General features: G+C 42.1%; 1 pseudogene; it reads left to right on the forward strand.

The window, feature by feature from the left end:
* Positions 1-4298: 4298 nt before the first annotated feature.
* LOC124551514 lies at positions 4299-4415 on the forward strand (annotated as a pseudogene).
* The last annotated feature ends 7670 nt before the right edge of the window (positions 4416-12085 follow it).

Here is a 12085-nt window from a genome sequence, read left to right on the forward strand (position 1 = left end):
CAAAGAAGTCAAAGCAGACTTAGAGGAGATGGGTATAGGAGAAGATGATATAGCCAACAGAGACTTAATGAGAGACAAAATTCAACATTTTGAAGGATTTGAAGTGAAGAAGAGAAGAACTGGAGGAACAGTGTGGACAGAAGACCGAAGGGAGCAGCACAGAGAGAGGATGAAGACATACTGGCAGAAGAGAAAAGAGGAGGAGCCCAATAGGAGAAATGTACATTGAAAAATAGTTGTTTAACGCGGTCCCTAGACGGCCAAAATCGGAATAAAAAAAAAAAAATATATATCTTCCAAAATCCTGCTGCATATGGGCCTATAGTTAAGTGGATTACTCCTACTACCTTTGTTGAATATTGGTGTGACCTGTGTAACTTTGCAGTCTTTGGGTACGGACCTTTCGTCGAGTTAACGGTTGTATATGATTGTCAATTACGGAGCTGACTGGTCGTGTGGCTAGAGCGTACTGTCGGGAGCAAGTCTTTCGATTTGACGCCACTTCGGCGACTTGCACGTCGATGGGGATGAAATGATGATGATTAGGACAAGACAACACCCAGTAGTGGGAGAAAATTTCCGACCCAGCCGGGAATCGAACCCGGGCCCTTAGCATTGACAGTCTGTCGCGCTGACCTCTCAGCTACTGGGGGGCGGACAGTATGAAGCTAATCCATCAGAATACTTTGAAAGGAACCTAATTGATGTACCGTCTGGACCAGAAGACTTACTTTTATTAAGTGATTTAAGTTGCTTCACTACTCCGTGGATATTTACTTCTACGCTACTCATGTTGGCAGCTGTTCTTGTTTGGAATTCTGGAATATCTACTTCGTCTTCTTTTGTGAAGACATTTCGGAAGGCTGTGTTTAGTAACTCTGCTTTGGCAGCACTGTCTTCGGTAGTATCTCCACTGCTATCGCGCAGACAAGGCATTGATTGTTTCTTGCCACTAATATACTTCACATACGACCAGAATCTCTTTGGATTTTCTGCCAGGTTTCGAGACGAAGTTTCGTTGTGGAAACTGTTATTAGCATCTCGTATTGAAGTTCGCGCTAAATTTCGAGCTTCTGTATGAGATCGCCTATCGTGGGGATTTTGCGTCTGTTTAAATGTGGCATGTTTGTTTCGTTGTTTCTGCAACAGTGTTGTGCCCCGTTTTGTGTACCAAAGAGGATCAGCTCCGTCGCTTGTTGATTTATTTGGTATAAATCTCTCAATTGTTGCCGATAGTATGTCTTTGAATTCAAGCTACATCTGGTCTACACTTATGTTATTAATTTGGAAGGAGTGGAGATTGTCTCTCAGGAAGGCGTCGAGTGAATGCTTTTTTTGAACAGGTATATTTTTCGTTTATTTTTGGATGATTTGGGGGTTTCAATATTCAGTCTCGCTACGACAACCCTGTGTTCACTAATCCATGCATTGATTTTTATGCACGTTATTAACTCTGGATCATTTGTTGCTAAAAGGTCAAGTGTGTTTTCACAACTGTTTACTATTCGTGTGGGCTCATGAACTAACTGCTCGAAATAATTTTCAGAGAACGCGCTTAGCACATTTTCGGATAATGTTGTATGCGTTCCTCCGGAATTAAACATGTATTTTCACCAGCATATTGAGGGTAAATTAAAGTCACCACCAACTACAATTGTATGAGTCAGGCACGTGTTTGAAACCAAAACTCAAGTTTTCTTTGAACCTTTCAGCAACTTTATCATCTGAATTGGGAGGTCGGTAAAAGGTTCCACTCATTGTTTTATTCCGGTTGCCAACAATGACCTCTGCCCATACTATTTCACTGGTAGTATCTACTTCAATATCGTGTCAAGATAAATTACACCTAGCAGCAAGAAACACTCCATCGCCAACCATGTTTAGCCTATCCTTTCGGAACACCGTTGGGTTCTTTGCAAGAATTTAGGCCGAGCTTATATCCGGCTTTCTCCAGCTTTTAGTGCGTATAACGGTTTTAGCATCAGTGTTTTCTATTAGCGCTTCGAGCTCTGGTACTTTGAAATATCACTGATTATCTTATCTATATTCTCATCCTCACACGTAGAAGCAATGTTATTATTTATAGTCTGCAGCCAAGTGGTTCCAGCGCACTGGAATAATGCCCTTCTGCAAAGACATGGTTCCCGAGGAGAAATTTGTGCCTTCATCGTTAATCGAGGCTCCTGCTCATTCAACTCCACCAATCAAGATACATCGATTCCATTCACTTGAGATGATCAACTGGAAAACCGCAGGAAGAGAAATCTTTTTCAACTGGGAACAAAGGTAGAAATAAACAATTGCATCGATACAATAAACAGAAATGTAGCTCTCTGAGTAATGGTTAAAGAGGTATTAAAAGTCAAATTCCCAGCAAACAACGAGAATAATCGTGGATTTTGATTCTTGAATTATTAAAGTGCGGAATAATTTGCAAAGTGTGACTGGAATCGCCCTCAAAAGTGTAATGTTTGGTACCACGAAATTAGCATCGGTGCCAGAGGGAAAAAACGCTTCTTATGTGAAAGATGTCAAACAATTATCAGAATTATCAATTATCAGAATTGTACGAAGAAGAGATTACAATTGTACTTAGTCTGGTACATTTTCGAACTGTTTTAATGAATCTTTAAGCTTTTCATGTGTTTAAACCAACTTTTGTAACCGTTAATATTTGTTTCTTGTAGTGGCCATTTCCGCAGCGGCTGTATATAAATTGCAGTTGTTTCAAAGAAAATCCCTTTTTTGTATACTGCACATCGAAATTTTTATTTTTATTTATGCACCCAGACTCGTTTCGCATTTTTTACAAGGCATCTTCTGCGGGTATCCTGAAATATTACATGATTCGTCCTTTTTACATATAGGTTATGGTTTCACATCTAGGTTACAGATTTAATAAAAGTTCCTTAACGCTTTTTTTTTTTTTAATGGAAAGGTACTTTCAGGTAACTTCTAATTCACTGCATGTAAGCAAACTGCTTTTTCTCATCTGGTAACCAGGTGGACATCTTACAGTTCACTTTCAGTTCACTGTTTACGTTACACATCACTGTAACTGCCATCTTTTAGTACAGAGATTCATATGTTTTTCTAAGTGTTACGAACATTCGCAGTTTTCTGCATTCAACTGTTTTGTGAATATGTGTGTTTGTGTGTTTGTGTGTGTGTGTGTGTGTGTGTGTGTGTGTGTGTGTGTGTGTGTGCGTGAGTGTGTGAGTGCCGGCCGGAGTGGCCGAGTAGTTCTGGGCGCTTCAGTCTGGAACCGCGCTGCTGCTACAATCGCAGGTTCGAATCCTGTCTCAGGCATGGATGTGTGTGATGTCCTTAGGTTAGTTAGGATTAAGTAGTTTTAAGTTCTGGGGGACTGATGACCTCAGCAGTTAAGTCCCATAGAGCTCAGAACCATTTTGTGTGTATGTGTGTGTGTGTGTGTGTGTGTGTGTGTGTGTGTGTGTATGTGTGTGTGTGTGTATGTGTTTGTGTGTATTAGAGGGGGAGACAGATTTCTTATTTTTTAAAAAATAAAGTAAAATTATTTATTTTATTTTTATTACTATTTTTTATTCACTTATTTATTCCTAATAATAATAGTAATTATTATTATTATTACATTTTCCAGTGAATTTTTCTGTATATACTTATGAGAGGATCCAGATGTGCAATCATTTGTTGGGATTTCTGTCTATTATATGATCAATCAATGTAAACAGTGATTGTTAGTCATAGTTACTTGGTCATTTTGTAGTTGTTTCTTTTCGGCCTTTGTTTTGTATATATGATAATTTTCCTGTAGTGTTAGGAGATGTCTTTTACTATTTATTCTGATTATTTTCATATCATATTTGGTTTATGGATTTTTGGTTGGCATCGGAGGTTGGGTGCTGTAGGAATCTTCCTGTATTAATTTACCTTTTTCTCTGTCATCCAGTGTGTAGTCTATCTTTTTAACATGTTCTTTACTTTGACCTGAAATCTGTTTGTTGGGTCTGATTTCAATTTTTTAATATTATTTTGTGAAATGAACTCTTGTGTTTTGTCAATGTATTGCCGTTTGGGCATAAGAACTACTGTATTTCATTTGCCTGCTTTAGTAATAATGATGTTTTCAGTTTGGAGTTTCTTTCTGAGTTTTCTGAGTGCTTCGGATTCTGTGTTTTTACTGTTTTTGTCAGTCTGCTTTTTTGTATCCGTATTAATTCTATGTATTTATTATCAATTCACTTGTTAGCCCAGTGTTTACAATGAAAACAGTGATGCGACACTTCTCATATTAATCTTCACCAGAGTCGTATTTCACCAACGGCCTGCCGCAGTGGAAACACCGGTTCCCGTCAGATCACCGAAGTTAAGCGCTGTCGGGCTGGGATAGCAGTTGGATGGGTGACCGCCCGGTCTGCCGATCGCTGTTGGCAAGTGGTGTGCACTCAGCCCCTGTGAGGCAAACTGGGGAGCTACTTGAGAAGTAGGGGCTCCGATCTCGGAAACTGACATACGGCCGGGAGAGCGGTGTGTTGACTACATGCCCCTCCATGTCGGCATACGGTGACGCCTGTGGGCTGAGGATGACACGGCGGCCGGTCGGTGCCGTTGGGCCTTCATGGCCTGTTTGGACGAAGTAAATCATATTTCCAAACCTGAACTTCCCCTGTGTCTTTATCTCTCTGCACTGTTAGCATTTTCAAGACCAACCATTAGTGCGACCAACACCCGACTCACTCACCTCTCACAGAAAGCTGCCGGCCGAAGTGGCCGTGCGGTTAAAGGCGCTGCAGTCTGGAACCGCAAGACCAGTACGGTCGCAGGTTCGAATCCTGCCTTGGGCATGGATGTTTGTGATGTCCTTAGGTTAGTTAGGTTTAACTGGTTCTAAGTTCTGGGGGACTAATGACCTCAGCAGTTGAGTCCCATAGTGCTCAGATCCATTTAAACCATTAAACAGAAAGCTACACAGTCAACGACAGTATGGCAACCAAAGATCACATTGCTCGTACTGACGAGGGAAACCCCGCATCGCATCTCCCCCCCCCCCCCCCCCTCCAGATGTAGTGATAAGAGGGCCCAGTGTAAAGGCCGTGAAAAACTGAACGCAGATCAAGCATGAAAACAGGAAGAAAACTGTACTAAACTGTTAAAAAAAAGCAAAATAGAAGTAGTGAACAATCCAACAACAAGAACTGCAGTTCAGAGCAGCCTGGAAGATAAATGGCGTCGTGTTTATGTGGTTATGGTGATGGGCGTGCCCAGTGGTCCAGGTGTGTTCAAACCTCGCTCATGCCATTTTTTGTCTCTTTTCGGCAGTTTGCTTTATTCAGATTTGTGTCTGTGTCGTGGTTTGACGTCTGTTTGCAACAGCGAGGTGTGAGGTAGGGACCTATAATGACAGCTGATTCTGCTCAACTACTCTATTAGCAGCCGAAAGGAATGGGAACTACAAACGTTTGATGACGAAGCGACTGGTCAGCCGAAGCCTCCAACGTAATACACGTCTGGTGTGTCATACACGGCATAGGGACACTAAGTGTGTCATGCAATAATAATCTCTTATCGACACATCTAATTTGTACGACTGATAAGTGAGTGAGATATGCCTCCTTGTCCGATACAGGCGTTCGTATGAATGTTAATGTGATCACTCCCAAGGAAATGAAGTAAACCTAACAATTTGTTACATAAGCTGCAACAAATGAACGCAACGGTTTCATAATCACACATTTTGTATGTGCTCTGTCACAACATATGTTTTTAATGTTGCGTTCCGTTTTGAAATTCGTGACTCTTGAAGTCGTTTGTTGTAACATTGTTCACAACCGTTTGTTTCTTGTTTTCATTTCTGTCAGACGTCTGTATGGTATTTCGTCTGCTCTCGTTATTACCTGCGATAGTAAAGTATTCTTACCGCAAGACTCATATTCTATAACCAATGTATAGTATTACAACTTCCAAGACTACAGAAAGAGAGAAAACCAGTCCTACACCTTAACCAGTTAACCACACCGCCATTGCTTTTCCCGGTTGCTCTGTACTGCACGTCTGGTTCTTGGACCTTCCACTTTCTAATTTTTTTTAAGGGGCTCCGGAAAGGCCCAAAATCATGAAAAGTTCAATTTTTACTTTTTTGTGTTTTCTGAATCTGCAGACTATTACCTTTTAATAGATATATAATTTATTCAATTCCGAAGACTACAACTATTTTTAAAATTTTTTAAAAATGTGTTCTACATGGGCGTGACCCACTGTGGCGCTGTTAAACTGCTGTCAAATGGTGTTATTATTAACGTCAGTGTTCATCAGGTACATTTTAGTGATGTGAGATAAAGTATGTGTTGTGGCTAACCTGTGATGGTTCAATATATATCGCTGGTGTGATTGTCGATTGTTTCATGTTTATTTACTCTGTCGTTATCTCGAAAATATTCGTAATTAATTCTGTTTCTTGAGTCTCTGTTTTGTTGAAGTAAAATAATGAGTAAAAGTAAAGTTATTAGAAATCCTCTGAAGGCTTTTAAGAAAAGGAGAAATGTTGGAAAGCCAAAGGTATGTGTTATTACTGTAAACAATAAAGACGATAACCAAGTGAGTGAACCTAACCTCTCAAGTACACCTGCCCATAGCAATCAAAGTGGGAAAGAAAATACTTCACTGAAGAAGCTTGGTTCAATGAGTGAAAACTATGAATGTTTTATGGGCGAATCGGATGTGAATGAAATATTTGATATGTCGGTTCTCAAAGGAATTTTTTCAAACTGTGTAAGATGTATTCATTGTAGTGAAGTTGGTCTGGAACTCTCCATAATAAAGCACGTAGGACTTGCTAGTGAAATACAACTGAAATGTGCTAAGTGTTCATACATGACCACCTTTTGGAACAGTGTTGCAGTAATTGCAACTGAAGAAAATGGTAGCAAAATCTACGAACACAACAACGAGCGATGCTTGCTTTAGACAAGGAACGCCTTCGGGCTGCAGACAGGGCTGTAAAGAGTCTAGAAATACAAGCAAGAGTAAACAGGAGGAGGAACAAGAGAAGTATGCAGAGGATGAAGATAATCCATCCTATGGACCTTGAATGCACTAAAAAGTTAATCCAATCTTTGTCGCTCGATTCCCAAAACTTTTATTTTCTCACTAATTACATGTTTTCTAAGGATCTTCCAAACATATTTGTTTCAGACTTTCAGTAAATGTTACACAGTACGTTCTGCATAATTTAACACAGCCTTCTTCCAAAAAACTGTATATTTTTGAATATATAAATAAAAAATTGCAAAAAAATGTTGTGAATTTTCATTAAAATTGAAAAAAAATCATCTTTAATAACTGAACTACAATTTTGTAAAATCCCTGTGTTAAGTTGTAGCCCATATTCCAATAAATAATCTGTAAAAAGTTCAACTTCCTACCTCAAATACTTTGTGAGGAAAGATGTAATTTATAAGCGTTATTTTAACATTGCAACTATAGGGCGTTCCGGAGCCCCTTAACCAGTTAACCACGCCGCCATTGCTTTTCCCGGTTGCTCTGTGCTGCACGTCTGGTTCTTGGACCTTCCACTTTATAATTTTTTTTTTAACCGTTCAGTACACCTTCTTCCTGTTCTCACGCTTGACCTGTGTTCAGTTTTAGACGGGCTATTCACTGGGCCATCTTACCACCAACTCTGACGAGGGTGCGTTGGGAGATTTCCCTTGTGAGAACCCCTGTGTCATAACGGATAGACTACCGCAAACTTCTTTTTGAAAAGATCCCTTGTAGAGATAGGAAGTAAGACACATCGAACGAAAATATAGAGGTAAAATGACTTTCACCGAACACCAAAAAAACAGCTAGTATTCTTACAAAGTTCGAATATAAAGTACAGGGTGGTCAAAAGAAAGTGTCGAATACTTCGACAGCTGGTAGTAATCATCGAAACAGGGAAAATAAGAAGGCCGTTGTCGCCGAGCGGTTCTAGGTGCATCAGTCCGGAACCTCGCTGCTGCTACGGTCGCAGGTTCGAATCCTGCCTCGGGCATGGACGTGTGTGATGTCCTTTGGTTAGTTAGGCTTACGTAGTTCTAAGTCTCAGGGACTGATGACATCAGATGTTAAGTCCCATAGTGCTTAGAGCCATCTGAACCATTTTGAAGAAAAATAAGGCCAATGTACATGGGTCAGTAAACGAATGCTTTCCGAGATAAACGCGTGTTTATAGGAGGGACTGCACGACGCTTGGTTGAGGATATTAGCACAGTCGTTACATTGGCGCGCCGTCAAATGCGTCTCCAGGGTATTATGATGTATTAGAACAAATAAGCCCTCGGTCACAAATATTAAGTCAAAATTGAGCTGGTTTCGACGCTACTATGAGTGTCGTCTTCAGAATTAAGCTAACTGTTCTATAACGCATTAGGTATATAATACATTAATAAAATTAAAGTTTGTACTGACTGGAAAGAGATGCAGTATTTACAAGTCACATTAAAAAAAAAATCTAAGCCGGAAAGGCGACGTCATGAATAGTTGTAAATAAGATGGCGAGCCGCTAAGGGCTGCTCGTACTTGAGTGAACAAGGGTCGCAGCAAGACTGTCTTATTCACAGTATTGTGCCTACTATTAGGTGGTCTGCAGTCAGTTTTGTAGTTCGAGTTTTTGTGTCATATTCGTTGCCTTATTGTGCAGTACTGTCAACCTTGGGTACTATATGGTGTTTTTAATTTGTTACAGTGTCTGCGGCTCGTGGTCTTGCGGTAGCTTTCTCGCTTCCCGCGCACGGGGTCCCGGGTTCGAGGCCCGGTGGGGTCAGGGATTTTTTCTGCCTTCTTCATCCTCATTCACTCGCAAGTCGCCGTAATCGCGTCAAAGAACTTGTGGAGCGGCGGCCGAACCGCCCCGCGAGGGGTCTCCCGGCCACCAATGCCATTACTACTTTCTTACAATCGCCGATTCACTAATGCGTTTACTGTAATCGTGTTGTTTGTACGTACAAGTGGTGTAGTACATCTACATTTTCTCCCGTCCAATACTTGTCAGCAACGGAAGCCTATTACCCGGCTAGTGAATGCTACAGTTTAACAAACGCACGTAGCCTGCGAGCTCGTACCCTCTACCTTGAAAAATATCCACAGCGAAGAGTGTCCTCTGATAAGCTGTTCGGCAGACTTTCCCAGTCTGAGGGACACAGGTGTCCTTGCATCTCGGAAGATCGACAGTGGAAGGTCTCGCAAAGTTCATACGCCTGACACAGAGGAGCATGTGCTACGTTTGGTAGAAACCAGAAACCTCAGGGACCAGTGTGCGACTATTAGCAGATACTATCGTACCTGTGTGTGTGTGTTGGGCGGAGCTTAATGATCAGTTGCTGTACCCAAATCATCTACACCGCATTCAAACCCTAAGGCCAAAGGATTATCATGGCAGATGTTAATGGCTGCTACAGAGGTCTGCCGGAGATCCAGTGTCCACATTAAAGATTTTGTTCACCTATGAGACAAGGTTCACAAGAGTTGGTGTTGTACGGGCAGATGTAAAACCTTAAGCAATTCAGGAAAGAGGGCATCAACATCTTTTCTCAATCAAGACGTACGGATATGACTACTTAGCTATAGATTACACCAAAGATTAAAGGGGATGCATTATCTGGACTTTCTCATTAATGTATTGCCTACGCCTATCTTGCTGGAGGCTGTGCCATTGTAGCAACGAATATAAATATGTTTCGTGCATAATGTTGCACCAGCACAGTATCGTCACAATTGCTCGGGGGGGAGGGGGCAGAATTGAACTGCTCACTCCTTCCCCAGACCTCAGTCCCATAGACCTGCCTACGCCACGTCAATCAACGATGTGTGGACCCTTCAGGGTCGCGTTTTCAATGCGCGGTGGCAGGTACAACAACATACGCGTATACTACAAAGGGATCGTCATTCCTTACATAGGCAGAGGACTGCATTGTCACCAACGGACGCCAACCTTAATACCTCCTATAAACACGTGTTTATTGCAGTAAGTGCGCATTTCCGGACCCATATTTATGGGACTTATCTCACAAAGTATGCATTACCAGATCCACGTTTATTTGTCTTATTTTTCTTGTTTCGATGGGTACTGCCTCCTCTCAAAGTATTCGGCCCTTTTTTCAATCCCTTGTATTTTCTTAAACCAGAAAATACGCTGACCCAAGATCATCATAAATGTAGAAAGCATCGCTCGTGCGAAACTCAGCTTGTACTTTTCTCACGTAATTTCGTGCAACGCGTGGATTAAGGGCAACAGTCCATATTTCAAGATTTTCGTACTGTGGTAGACACGGTACCCCAATGCAGACTTAACGGAGATTGGAGCGTATTGAACAGGTTCCCAGATATGTGACTCGAAGAATTCTTATTACAAGCTACGGTGTTATCTCCGACGGCGATTGTTTATTAGAGGCCAAGATATCGTCAGTAGTGCCCCTGGGAAGCGTGATAAGAGCACTCTTGTTCTCCGTATACATAAATGATTTGACGGTTAGGGTGAACAGCAATCTGCGACTGTTTGCTGATGACGCTGTGGTGTACGAGTAGTGTCATCGTTCAATGACTGTAGGAGGGTGCAGGATGGCTTGAAAATAATTTCTAATTGGTGTCATGTATGACAGCTGGATACACAGGGTGTTACAAAAAGGTACGGCCAAACTTTCAGGAAACATTCCTCACACACAAAGAAAGAAAATATGTTATGTGGACATGTGTCCGGAAACGCTTACTTTCCATGTTAGAGCTCATTTTATTACTTCTCTCCAAATCACATTAATCACGGAATGGAAACACACAGCAACAGAACGTACCAGCGTGACTTCAAGCACTTTCTTACAGGAAATGTTCAAAATGTCCTCCATTAGCGAGGATACATGCATCCACCCTCCGTCGCATTGAATCCCTGATGCGCTCATGCAGCCCTGGAGAATGGCGTATTGTATCACAGCCGTCCACAATACGAGCACGAAGAGTCTCTACATTTGGTACTGGGGTTGCGTAGACAAGAGCTTTCAAATGCCCCCATAAATGAAAGTCAAGAGGGTTGAGGTCAGGAGAGCGTGGAGGCCATGGAATTGGTCCGCCTCTACCAATCCATCGGTCACCGAATCTGTTGTTGAGAAGGGTACGAACACTTCGACTGAAATGTGCAGGAGCTCCATTGTGCATGAACCACATGTTGTGTCGTACTTGTAAAGGCACATGTTCTAGCAGCACAGGTAGAGTATCCCGTAAGAAATCATGATAACGTGCTCCATTGAGCATAGGTGGAAGAACATGGGGCCCAATCAAGACATCACCAACAATGCCTGCCCAAACGTTCACAGAAAATCTGTGTTGATGACGTGACTGCACAACTGCGTGCGGATTCTCGTCAGCCCACACATGTTGAATGTGAAAATTTACAATTTGATCACGTTGGAATGAAGGCTCATCCGTAAAGAGAACATTTGCACTGAAATGAGGATTGACACATTGTTGGATGAACCATTCCCAGAAGTGTCCCCGTGGAGGCCAATCAGCTGCTGATAGTGCCTGCACATGCTGTACATGGTACGGAAACAACTGGTTCTCCCATAGCACTCTCCATACAGTGACGTGGTCAACGTTACCTTTTACAGCAGCAACTTCTCTGACGCTGACATTAGGGTTATCGTCAACTGCACGAAGAATTGCCTCGTCCATTGCAGGTGTCCTCGTCGTTCTAGGTCTTCCCCAGCCTTGAGTCATAGGCTGGAATGGTCCGTGCTCCCTAAGACGCCGATCAATTGCTTCGAACGTCTTCCTGTCGGGACAGCTTCGTTCTGGAAATCTGTCTCGATACAAACGCACCGCGCCACGGCTATTGCCCCGTGCTAATCCATTCATCAAATGGCCATCTGCCAACTCCGCATTTGTAAACATTGCACTGACTGCAAAACCACGTTCGTGATGAACACTAACCTGTTGATGCTAGGTACTGATGTGCTTGATGCTAGTTCTGTAGAGCAATGAGTCGTATGTCAACACAAGCACCGAAGTCAACATTACCTTCCTTCAATTGGGCCAACTGGCGGTGAATCGAGGAAGTACAGTACATACTGACGAA

The sequence above is a fragment of the Schistocerca americana genome, chromosome 9 (assembly GCF_021461395.2).
Source record: "Schistocerca americana isolate TAMUIC-IGC-003095 chromosome 9, iqSchAmer2.1, whole genome shotgun sequence".
NCBI classification, from domain to species: Eukaryota; Metazoa; Arthropoda; class Insecta; order Orthoptera; family Acrididae; genus Schistocerca; species Schistocerca americana.